The sequence below is a fragment of the Rhododendron vialii genome, chromosome 7a (assembly GCF_030253575.1).
Source record: "Rhododendron vialii isolate Sample 1 chromosome 7a, ASM3025357v1".
Lineage (NCBI taxonomy): Eukaryota > Viridiplantae > Streptophyta > Magnoliopsida > Ericales > Ericaceae > Rhododendron > Rhododendron vialii.
This window is the reverse complement of record NC_080563.1, coordinates 38,498,818-38,512,433: the sequence shown is the minus strand read 5'-3', so window position 1 is coordinate 38,512,433 and position 13,616 is coordinate 38,498,818. Positions and strand designations below refer to the sequence as shown.

Genomic DNA, 13,616 nt, shown 5'->3' with positions numbered 1-13,616 from the left:
AGAGTACTAAAGAACAAAGGAAGTTCGTTGCCATGACATTTGACCAAAGGGAATTTCCCCGAGTGGTGTGACCGAATATTATTGTGTTGACAAAACAAAATATAAAATATATATACAAAGATGGTCTGTACAAACTATAAAAATGCCTTTACCGATATTCAATTGAGCTGATTTTTTCGAGGAATCTGAAAAATAAGCGGTTCCAAATAAATTTGCGGAACCCGAAGTGAGCCCCGCAAAAATGCTCTGTGCAAGATATGATCCCCATTGTCTGTGCGCATAGCACAATTCTTTGTATATTTTATTTTTATTTTTTTTTGGTCAACACAATAATATTCGGTCACACCACTCGGGGATATTCCCTTTCGTCAAATGTCCTGGCAACGAACTTCCCTTGTTCTTTAGTACTACGAGATTTCTGAACAAGTTCATGGAGAAATTTTTCGGTGCCAGGTGGGTATGTCCTATGTAGTATTTGCTCGATACATCCGAGTTATCCAACACATTTTTGAACGGCTCGAATTGAAACCCTCTCTCTTCTCTCACTCCAATACTTTCTCTTTCCTTTTTCTCTATCCAAATTTGAGCCGTCCAAAAACGCAACAGTTTGAAGGGCATGTTGAAGAAACTTTATGTCCATCTCAAAATCAATTGGCAATGAATGGAAAGATCCCAAATGTTATCAAGTGATCACTCCTTCCACTCCCAAGCAATGTGGAACTTTATATCTTAACATCCCCCCACACGTACAGCCGCTTTTGAGATCTGTCACATGTGGCCACTTTTGGGTCCTATCATCATGCAGTCTTTTTGTTGGTCTGTTAACCCGGGGTGTGGATTGTAATTTTTAATAAAATGTGGGGTGAAATGAGCTCCGCTCTAATACCATATAGAAACTTTATATTCATCTCAAAGCCAATTGGTTATGAGTGAAGAGATCCCCGATGTTATTAAGTGATCACCCATTTCACCCCCAAGCAATGTGGGATTCATTTCCTTAGCATCCCCCCTCACGTGCAGCCGCATTTGAGGTCTGTCACGATCCATCTCAAAACCAATTGGCAATGAGTAGAGAGGTCCCAGATGTTATTAAGTGATCACCCATTCCACTCCCAAGCAATGTGGGATTTTATTTCCTTAACATCCCCCCTCATGTGCAGCCGCATTTGAGGTCTGTCATGTATGGCCACTTTTTGGGTTCTATCATCGTGCAGCTTTTGTGCTGGTCTGTCATCGTGGCAGATGTTATTAAGTGATCACCCATTCCACTCCCAAGCAATGTGAGATTCTATTTCTTTAACATCCCCCCTCATGTGCAGCAGCATTTGAGATCTGTCATGTATGGCCACTTTTTGAATCCTATCATCGTGCAGCTTTTGTGCTGGTCTGTTATCGTGGGGTGTGGATTGTTAATTTTTAAAATGTGGGGTGGAACGGGCCCCGCTCTGATACCATGTAGAAACTTTATGTCCATCTCAAAACTAATTGGCAGTGAGTGGAGAGGTCCCATATATTATTCAGTGATTACCCATTCCACTCCCAAGCAATGTGAAACTTTATATCTTAACACATGTATCATTTCTTGGATCAAATTCATTAGCTAATCCAAATATCAAAATCTAATAAAGTCCTTACCTATTTTTTTTTAACCCAATAGGTTGGCTAGTGATCTTGACCTGTGACTTGGGGTCCAACGGGTTGGCTAGTGGTCTTGGCCTAGCCTGTCACTTGGGTTTGTGCTTTCTCTTATAAGGTCTCAAATTTGATTTTACTTGCCAACAACTCTTATATTAAGGCTAGCTCACCTCGCATGTAAGTGTAAAAATTGATGTTGGAGGGGCTACAAGAATTAGTTCGCGATGCGCGTAAGTTAACTCATGACACTTTACATTCATAAGACTATGGTAGGGCTTTGTCTTCGGTGCAATTCATTTAATTTCACTTTCATCCCATATGGGCTAACGGTTCATATTTGTATATGACCAGATTCAATGCAAGCCGTCTGTGCTCGACACCACTTTTCTGGAATGCTACTCGGTCCCTATGGTTTCACACCCTCTTTGATGAGAAATTTTTAGATGCCAGGTGGGTATATCCCGCGTGGTAGCCGCTCGGTACATTCAGGCCGTGCAATACACGTTTGAACGGTTCGGATTGAAACTCTCTTTCTCTCTCATCTCAACACTCTCTCTCTCCAAGTCCGAGTCGTCAAAAAATACAATAGACGGCTCGAATATGCCAAGTGGACACCATGTGGTACCCACCCGGCACTGAGAAATTTTCCCTCGTTGAGAATAGAAAGTGCATGTATTTACATCAATCTCTTACGCGCTCTCCTTTTAGGCCTACGTTTCCAATAACAAGAAGATGGTCTGTGGAATAAGAGAATAAATTCAGAATTTATTCTTGTGGAATAATACAGGCCCTTCAAACTGTGGTTTTGTGCTTGCGCCATGATTATTATTTTTCCTTAAAAAAAAACCAATATTTTTTGATAAACTTTTACAATGTTTCAGCCACTAGACTGATTTTTTTGAATAATTAATTCCAAGTCCTACTGTAAAGGAGTCCATAAAATGTCTGGATGAAATTCCGTATAAACTGATCTCACCAGAGTCGATAACACCAAAAAAGTAAACCTTATGTATAAGAGAAAAAAAATTTCGGTGCCGGATGAGTATATCCCACGTGGTACTTGTTCGGCACATCTGGGCTGTCCAACGCACTTTTAGACGGCTCGGATTGAAACCCTCTCTCTCCCCTCACCCCAATATTTTCTCTCTCCTTTTTCTCTATCCAAATCTAAACCGTCCAAAAACACAATAGACGGCTCGGATGCGCCGAGCGGACATCACGTGGTACCCACCCGGCACTGAAAAATTTTCCGTTTTAAGAGAGAACATACTACCCCGTTCCCGAAAAGCAAATAAGTACTTAGTTTTTAAGAAGACAATTTCAAGCTCAAAAATTATGTGTTTATGCAAATAATTTTTCTATCAATATGGATCTTGTTTGATAGATTTCATTGAGATCTTTTATATGTTGCAAAAAAAATTGAAAAATTATTTTTGAATTTAAAAACGTAAAATAAATATTTATGTTTTAAAAAGATGTTCTGAAACGGGCCTAAGCATATACCGATATCACGAGTGTCAATAACACCGAGTGTGTCGTCGTGGGGTCTTCGCCTACATAAAGGCGCACCAACAAGGCAACAAGTCTTCTTAGAACTCTTTTAGAGGTTTTTTTTGACTTTTCTGTTGATGTTTGGTAGAACAAAGGAAGTTCGTTGCCATGACATTTGACCAAAGGGAATTTCCCCGGAGTACTATTATTTGCACCGACGGTTACCGACGGCCACGCGTGGCTGTCTCCGGCCATGGGACGGCCATTACATATATACACGAAAAAAGAGTGTTCAGATCAAACACCCTACACACATCGGATGCCATTGATTCCCGCCTAGGCCCTCTCGGTTTTTTTTTTAAAAATTTTTAGACGGCTCGGATCGGCCGTCCGGTGGCCAGAGACGGCCACGCGTAACCGTCGGTATGCAAATAGCTTTTTCGATTTCCCTGAGTGGTGTGACCGAATATTATTGTGTTGACCAAAACAAAATATAAAATATATATACAAAGAATTGTGCTATGCGCTCAGACAATGGCGCTCATATCTTGCACAAACCGGGTGGGTACCACGTGGTGCCTGTTCGGCACATTCGAACCGTCCATTGCATTTTCTGACAGCTCGAATTTAGAGAGAGAAACTGTTGGGGTGACAGGAGAGAGAGGGTTTCAAATTGAGCCATCCAAAAGTGTATTGCACGGCCTGGATGTGCCGAGCTGGTACGTACCACGTGGGATATACCTCCGGCACCGAAAAATTTCTCATCAAAGAGGGTGTGAAACCATAGGGACCGAGTAGCATTCTGGAAAAGCGGTGTCGAGCACAGATGATTCGGATTGAATCTGGGCACATATAAATATGAACCGTTAGCCCATATGGGATGAAAGTGAACCCAAAATGAATTGCACTGAAGACAAAGCCCTACTTTATGGTCTTATGAATACAAAGTGTCCTAAGTCAACTTATGCGCATCACGAACTAATCCTTGTAGCCCCTCCAACATCTCTTTCTACACTTACATGCAAGGTGAGCTCGCCTTAATATAAAAGTTGTTGGCAAGTAAAATCAAACTTGAGACCTTATAAGAGAAAGCAAACACCCAAATGACAGGCTAGGCCAAGACCACCAGCCAACCCTTTGGGCCCCAAGTCACAGGTCAAGACAACTAGCCAAACCATTGGGTTAAAAAAGTAGGTAAGGACTTCATTAGATTTTGATATTTGGATTAGCTAATGAATTTGATCCAAGAAATGAGTTTTAAGAAACTTATCAAAAGACTCCCAAGGATGAAATTTGTTAGCAATTGTGTCAAGATTCTAAGGTCATCATGGAGAAGGGAGTTTAGAATGTAATATCGAGTTTCGCATTCAGAAATCAGGTTTCTATTACAAATTTGTTCCAAATGTAAGAATCATTGGGTCACAAGACTCACAACATACATTTCATTTCTTATTTCTGACATCCAAACCGAGCCTCATCGGGTAACGATGGCTTCTATGTTAACCACACATTCAGAGACCATTCACGATGCAACTTATGTTCAAAAATGTTCCGGCTCATACATGGTTTCTTTAGATTTACTTTCGCATACGCACATGCAAGAAATCTAATCTAACCTAATCTATGAGACAGAGAATGAAACTCCATGATAATAGATCGAACCCAGAACCTGATCGTAAAAGCCCTACCACTGAAGTACTCCTTTGTTTTCTACTCTGCCCATTTGTGGTCAGTAGACACTATTTAGTGCCCAACACGTGATCCCTCAACCCCTCTTTTCCCCACACGTTTTTTATTAGAATCACACAAAATGTGCAGTGGAAAAAGACGTTGGGGCACTACATTCCCTTGCACCTGCGACAGTATTGAATAGTTTTTCGTAATCTTGGGCTATAAAAGTCAAATTCAACAACTCTCTCTAAATTTCGTTACAGGTAACAAGAAAGCCGGAAAATGGGGTCCCATTCAAAAAGTTCCACACACCGTCCTCGCACAAAACCCATCATAAAAACCGAACCGGAGCGGACCGGTATTTCCCCTATAAATATGCCTGTTGTGCAGCATGCATTGTTTCAAAAACTCAAAGCTATTAAAACCTCACAGTACAATTTTTGTACCCAAACTATTTTTTTGATCACCTATTTGTACTGAAACTCTACTCGAATCGCACGGTAATGGCGTTGAGAAAGAAGATCTCATCAACTTCACCCATGAAGAGTCTCTGTATTGTGTTTGCGGTCCTGTTACTGATGATGGGAACCCAATTCCGTGGCGTCCATTGCCGCGCTCTACGAGAACGAAAAAGCGTGACAAGTCCTGCAGAACAAGTCAAGGCGGAGGAGTCGATGGCTGCGGCTAAGTTCGACGTCCCCTCCCGAAACTCGAGCATTGGTTCTTCTTCATCGGTCCGGGGCTTCAGTTTCAAGTTGGCATCTGGGCCTAGCAAAAAAGGTCCTGGGAATTGACAGACAACTCAACTCCATACAACTATATATACTAGCTACTAGCTAGTCACTCTGTTCGTTCTTTCATTTTTTTCCCCTCATACTTATAAATTTGTAGTTCTAATATTTGTATTTATGTTACCTCTGAGGTTCCATAGGACTAATATTTGTAGTTCTTTCTTTTTTCATTAATATTTGTATTTGAAGTGCCACAGAATTCTTGTTGATGATCCCCTCTGATATTGTCACCCCTGTTTTTTTTTCTTTTCTTCGTTTCATTCCCTTTTGGAGAGATTATTTAGTCGCCCATCATGTGATGCCTCAGACCCCTCTATGAGCACGCATTGATGTGAGTTTGATACAATTTGTTTTCGGCCCGTGTCCATATGTGGTTGTGGAAAGGCGTGGAGTGGTACCACGTAGTAAGTTTCCAAACAGTATAGAGAGTCTCTTGCATGTACGGAACAGGGTATATATGGTGCTTTGCACCATCCGAGCCGTCCGTTCGACAATCTAGTGGTCCAAATTTCATCTCTGTGCACCCCTACATAGCCCCACCCCGTTTGCCAAATTGGTAAAGAAAAGGTTAATTAAAAACATTTCGTTTGAAGTTAGTGTTCCTCAGAAGGCTTGACATTTTCTTTCATTGGATGTGTTATGTGTATGAGTAACTTTTACATTGTGCCGGTTTATTAATGCATTTGCGGTGTTCCGATCTCAAGATTCTCGCAAAATTCAATAGCAAAAAATACACCGAAACACCAATACACACAGAATTGGGTACAGAAGATTTGAAGGGCTCTCTCATGTACAAAATTGATGAGTCGATTTTCGGCACAGTCAGTCTCGATAATTTGCAAGAGAGAACTTGGTACCGGTGTCGTACCAGCCAACAACCCTCCGATCAATGCTTTAGTATGTTTGCGAAGAAAATTGTATAAAGCTCAAGCGAATTAGGTTGTATCCCAGTTAAATTATTTGTAGCGAGTTAGGCTTGGGATCAGTGGCGGAGTCAGAATTTTCGATAAATGAAGTCAAAAATTTGAACTATGTGTAATTCACTTTTGTAATTGTAATTGAAAGAACATATCAACATATAATAAAACTACAGCCTACAGTGACTTTTATAACTAATTTTTAAGTCATTCGGTTGTTTCCAAGTAAAAAAAACAGAGTATACTAAGGCTCCGTTTCATAAATCTTTTTAAAATATAAACAGTTTATTCATATTTTCAAACTCAAAAATAATGTAAATAATAAAAATAATTTTTCATTTTTTTTTGCATCGTATAAAAGATTTCATCGAGATTTTTCAAACAAGATCCATATTGTATATTTTTATATTTCAATAAACCTATAACTTTTGAGCTTGAAATTGTCTTTTTAAAAAATAAGAACTTTTTTTCGTTTGTGGAACGGTCTCTAATACTAATGTACTATATGACATACTTTCTAGAACCACTAAATTACTCGCTTAATTAGCCACACAAACAAGCCCACAAAACTTAATCACTTTACAAAAGTACTATTTTAATCACATATACTTTTGAAACAACAAAAGCACTAATCTCAGTGACAATTGTCACATTATTCACATGAGTAGAAAAACATTGATCGGAAACTAGAACTACAGTAGGGAAAAACTTGCCTACATGGTTACACCTTCGATTTCACCAAGACAAGTGACTTAGGGTTTCCACAATCTCTTCTCCTAATTAAGTTATCTGGATATTCCAAGTCTCTACCAATTTTTATCATTCTCAGAATTTGATTATGTGAATCCATAAAAAGAGAGAAAACAATAAAATTTGGCTCTAGTTTGTGCTGTGAGAGAGAAATCGAGAGACAGAGAAAGAGAAAGAGCAATGATTGAGAAGAGAAGGAGGTTACCTTCCATGGAGATTTTGGTGCAGAGTAGTCGAGTAGAGATTAGGAGAACTGGAGAACTGTTTGAAGAGTGATGTCGAACAAAACCCTTTTGTTAGCGCTATGTTCGGGAATTTTGTGGGTAGAGATTTTATTTTGACTCATGTTTTTTCTAAGTACAAAACCCTTATATGGACTGGAGAAAAAATAAATTTTACAGTAGGGTCAAATTAGTAAAAATGAGGTAAAATTTGGCAGCCAATGGAGTCGGCCGCCCTCCCTTGTCCCCATGTGTCTCCGCCTCTGCTTAGGATACAAATCCTGGTATTTGAAGTAACCTGGCATATTTTGGTGCTCATAGTCGGATTATGCCTATCAAAAACGAAAATGATACAATACATGAAAATTTACATGAAAGGCAAACGAACAGTTCAAGTTCACAATGATGTACATCTGAACCATTCATCTGCTTTTGATGGACAGTTCAATGAAAAAATTTCTTGGGAACTTCTCTACAACTTCTTTGGAAGTGAGGATGAAATTCTCTTGACATAAGACCGTGTATTCAGATGATGATTTCTGAAACATCTTAGAACTTCAACTCCAACTCATAAGAACCTTGCCATAACCTCGTAGGAAAAACTTGGTGACCGTGTCTATCTTGTTAACGTTAAACTAGTTTACGCGGTACTGCAGGAATTTCCCCACAAGTTGCTTTCACATTAGATTGACAGAAACTTATTCACATAGCGGCGCAATCTCAGCCATCCATTCGTACAATCAATGGCTGAGATTCGTTTTTCAATTATGGCCGGTCACAATTAATTATTACCGGACCGTCCAAAAACACTTTGGCCACGCGCAATTGATCTCCGTAAAGCTTTCTTTACGGAAGGGTCCGCAAATAAGATTTTCTGTATTTTTCTATCAAGCCTACAAAAAGGTTTCTCATTAAAAAAACTACTATAAATACGAGTGTTCATGTCATTATTTGTTCTGCATACGTTGTTTCAACCTCATAGTACAATTTGTACACAAACTATTTTTTTGATCACCTATTCGTACTGAAACTCTACTCGAATCTCACGGTAATGGCGTTGAGAAAGAAGAGCTCGTCAATTTCTCCTATGAAGAGTCTCTGCATTGTGTTCATGTTCATGGTCCTATTGCTGATGATGGGAAACCAGTTCTGTGCCGTCCATTGCCGAGCTCTTCGAGAACCGAAAAGCACAACAACTGCTGAACAAGTCGAGGTGGACGAGTTGATGGCTGCAGCGAAGTTCGACGTCTCCTCCCGAAACTCGAGTAGTGGTTGTTCTTCATCGGTTCAGGGCTTCAGTTTCCAGTCGAAACCTGGGCCTAGCACAGATGGTCCTGGGCATTGACAGACAACTCAACTTCATACAACTATATATATACTGTACTAGCTACTAGCTAGTCACTCTGTTCGTTCTTTCATTTTTTTCCCCTCAGTTTTAAATTTGTAGTTCTAAATTTTGTATTTATGTTACCTTTGAGGTTCCATAGAATTAATATTTGTAGTTATTTCTTCTTTCGTTAGTATTTGTATATGAGGAGCCATAGAATTTGAGGTTCCATAGAATTAAATTTGTAGTTCTAATATTTGTATTTATGTCACCCCTGTTTCTTTTTATCTCTGTTTCATTCCCTTTTGGAGAGATTATTTAGTCGCCCGCCACGTAACGCCCCAGGTCCGCCTACCACCACATATTGATGTGAGTTTGATACATTTTATTTTCAGCCCATGTCAATATGTGGTTATGGGAGGACATGGAGTACCACATGGTAAGTTTTCATTGGATGTGTTTGCTGAAAATGCACTTTATCTTATAGTAAGTTGTTTAGTGAAAATGTAAAAATACTACTACATCCATTTTTTATTCTCATTATTTATTTTAAACGTGTGTTATGTTTATATTGGATTGTTAGTATTTTTATTAAATTTATGTTTGAAAGATGACTCAGACTTAGGGGTGAGCATGCTTCGGATTGGTTCAGTTTCATACTATACCAAGAAACAAACCAATACTTACGGATTATGAATTTGGAGAACCAAACCAACCCACAAAAGGCATAAAACCAAACCAATCCAAACCATTTACATACAGTTCGGTTTCGGTTTTAAATCACGGTTTGCTTTGAACTAAGCTATTGCCTTCAAAAAACATTTAAAGTACTTAACATTATGAAGATAAATTAAAAAAATACATATATTTAAACCAATTCCATTCAAATTATTAAAACACACTAATATCAACCAACTAATTAAGAGTAGGATACCAAAAATTGTCTCAAGTCTTAAACTAAGAAAATAAAATGCTGGTAAGTCACTAAAATGAACCTACTAAGAATACCAACTACTAAACATCTTAATATAGTTTAACCAAATAAAAGACCAAAAATAATTTCTAAAACTATTGAATTGAAATGAGGTAGCGAAAGAGCAATAGTAGTAGCATGGTAGAAACCAACTTGTGATATCACTCTACGTCAAGGTTCATATCATTATTTATTGGGTGAATCATAATTAATTTATATATATATATATATATATATATATATATATATGTATGTATGTATGTATGTATGTATGTATGTATTATACGGTTCAGATCGGTTTGGAACTATAACCGTAAACGTAAATCCACATACCAAACCATATAACGCGGTTTCTAATTTTTTTAAACCATGACCAAACCATACTATTAAAAACCCAAACCAAACCTTCCGGTTTGGACTGGATTTGCGGTTTGACAGATTTTTTGCTCACCCCCTAATGACTCTCTATCCGAAATTTCTGAATCCGCCACTGTTGATAAGGATGACACCGACCAATTAGGCTATTTTTAGCTTTCCCCATGGGGATAGAGGTGATATGGGAGAGTCCTGACACACATAGAAATCCCGCTTGGGATGCAAATCCTGATATTTAAAGTAACCTGGCGTATTTTGGGGATTGGGAAATCCTGTAGTGCAAGGCACCCTGTAGTGGCGCACACGGGCCATCGATATTGACAATGAATGGTTGAAATGTGGTTTTTACTTTTCTGGGGAAGAGTTTTACTTTTCCTCTGAAATCCTGTAGTGCAAAGCCGTGCAAAGCACCCTGTAGGGCGCTATAGTGCACCCTGCACTACAGGGTTTCTGGAGTATTTTGGTGCTCATAGTCCAATTTGCCTATCAGAAACGAAAATGATACAATACATGAAAATTTCCATGAAACTATTCATGAAAGGGAAATGAGCAGTTCAAATTCACAATGATGTGTATCTGAACCGTTCATTAGCTTTTGATGGACAGTTTAATGAAAAAATTTCTTGAGAACTTCTCTACAACTTCTTTGGAAGTGAGGATGAAATTCTCTCTCTTGACATAAAACCGTGTACTCAGATGATGATTTCTGAAACATCTTAGAACTTCAACTCCAATTCATAAGAACCTTGCCATAACCTCGTAGGAAAAATTTGGGGAACGTGTCTATCTTGTTAACGTTAAACTAGTTTACGCGGTACTACAGGAATTTCCCCACAAGTTGCTTTCGACATTAGCTAATTGACAAAAACTTATTCACGTAGCGGTTGCAATCTCAGTCATCCATTCGCCCAATCATTGGCTGAGATTCGTTTTCAATTTTGGCCGGTCACAATTAATTATTACCGGACCGTCCAAAAATATTTTGGACACACGCAATTGGCCTCCGTAAAGCCTTCTTTACAGAAGGGTCCGCAAATAAGGTTTTCTGTGTTTTTCTATCAAGCCTAAAAAAGGTTTCTCATAAAAAAAAAAAACTACTATAAATATGAGTGTTCATGTCATTATTTGTTCTGCATACGTTGTTTCAACCTCATAGTACAATTTGTACCCAAACTATTTTTTTGATCACTTATTCGAACTCTACTCGAATCTCACGGTAATTGCGTTGAGAAAGAAGAGCTCATCAATTTCACCTATGAAGAGTCTCTGCATTGTGTTCGTGGTCCTATTGCTGCTGATGATGGGAACCCAGTTCCGTGCCGTCCATTGCCGAGCTCTTCGAGAACTGAAAAGCGCAACAACTGCAGAACAAGTCGAGGCGGACGAGTTGATGGCCGTGGCTAAGTTCGACGTCTCCTCCCGAAACTCGAGCATTGGTTCTTCTTCATCGGTTCGGGACTTCAGTTTCAAGTTGGTATCTGGGCCTAGCCCAAAAGGTCCTGGGAATTGACAGACAACTCAACTCCATACAACTATATATATACTAGCCAGTAGCTAGTCACTCTGTTCGTTCTTTCATTTTTTTCCCCTCATACTTTAAATTTGTTGTTCTAATATTTGTATTTATGTTACCTTTGAGGTTCCATAGAATTAATATTTGTAGTTCTTTCTTCTTTCATTAATATTTGTATTTGAGGTGCCATAGAGTTCTTGTTGATGATCCCCTCTGGTATTGTCACCCCTGTTTTTTTTCCTCTCCGTTTAATTCCCTTTTGGAGAGATTATTTAGTCGCCCATCGTGTGATGCCCCAGCCCCTCTACAAGCACGCATTGATATACCCGTCCCTGTTGCATGGCGAATGGGAACTCAATTTTGTTCACCCACCTTTTAAAGTGTGTGAACTTTAATCACTATGTTTTAGGTCCTATTTTGTTGATTAGAATGTTTCATCTCTCATAACATAATATTATAACTCTCCTGCAAAAAAATTAGCCCAAACGGATTCCAGCAAGTGTTTGATAAAATCACTTGATTTTCAGTTTGGAAGTTTGAAACAAATCTGAATGTGAAAATTGTGTGATTTAAACAAGCAGTTATAAAATACTAGGCCCTAGGGAATGGTTATATAGGCATTTCAGCGGTAGAATCCTTCTAGGACTGGGTTCTTGGATCGTGACGCCGATAAAAATGACACCGACTAGTTGGGGTGTTTTGTAGCTTTCCCCATGGGGATAGAGGTGGCATAGGAGAGTCCTGACGCACCTAGAAATCCCTCTTGGGATGCAAATCCTGGTATTTGAAGTAACCTGGTGTACTTGGGTGCTCGTTGTCCGATTATGCCTATCAGAAACGAAAATGATACAATACATGAAAAATTTCCATGAAACTGTCCATCAAAGACAAATAGACGGTTCATATTCACATCGCCATATCAATCCTCTTCTCTTGGGACTTCTCTACAAATTCTTTGGAAGTGAGGATGAAATTCTCTTGACATAAAACCGTGTACTCAGATGATGATTTCTGAAGCATCTTAGAACTTCAACTCCAATTCATAAGAACCTTGCCATAAACTTAGGAATTTCCCCACAAGTTGCTTTCCAACATTATCTAATTACGTAGAAACATCCTAACGTTACTCTATCAAGCCTACAAAAAGGTTTTATTCTCATTTAAAAAAAAAAAAAAAAAAGTACTATCTTCCCATGCCATTTCATGAATTCTTTGAATTTCTGTTTTCCCATTTGGTAAATGTCATTCAAGAGCTTTTTCCCCCCGCTTTTCTTGAGCCTTTTTCAAAGACACACAAAATCACTTGCACGTTAGTTGCATTCTGAGACACAGAGAGCATACAAGGAACTCACACATGCATAGTATTTGTGCTTGACGATTTCCTAGTCCTAAATTAATGGGCTGTCCCAAGCGTAGGGCAGAGACCGACATAGCACAATATCCGGTAAGACCTGAGTTGAATCCACAAAGACGGCAATGTATGCTGACTTAAAAACTCGGGTTGTTATAATATAAACGGGCTCTTAAGTAGCCACCCCTTGTAGTTTGATGCTGAGATTAACTAAAACTAAGAAATAGTTTGATTTTTTTTCAAATAATTAAGAAAAATGTACGGTCGTTCGGTTCATAGCATTCGCAACCAGAACGGACTTCCCTGCTCCATTCAGTGTTCTTAAAAACATTCAACTTTAGAGAGAAAAAGATACTCCGAAAGATGCGAACCTTTATGGTTGCCGTTTACCCATGCGCAGCGGAGAATGAGTTTTGAACCCCCATTCCCCGTTCTCATGAGTTCCGACGATGCCCGGGTTCGTCTCACGGATTTTCTTAATGAACCTAAAATTGCCCTTTCAATTTTCATGTCAGAAAATAGGAGCAGAACATCTCTGACCTGGCTACAGTGTGCTAATCACCCTGTGACCCTACCTATAAGACAACTCACTGATTATCAA

At 39.0% G+C, this 13,616-nt stretch overlaps 1 long non-coding RNA gene across 1 annotated transcript; it reads left to right on the top strand.

Moving 5' to 3' along the window:
- The first annotated feature begins 5,080 nt into the window (after positions 1–5,080).
- On the top strand, positions 5,081–9,090 carry LOC131332292 (uncharacterized). The gene is made up of 2 exons (XR_009201643.1): positions 5,081–5,719; positions 8,955–9,090. It is a non-coding gene; the product is annotated as an uncharacterized LOC131332292 (long non-coding RNA).
- Positions 9,091–13,616: the final 4,526 nt, after the last annotated feature.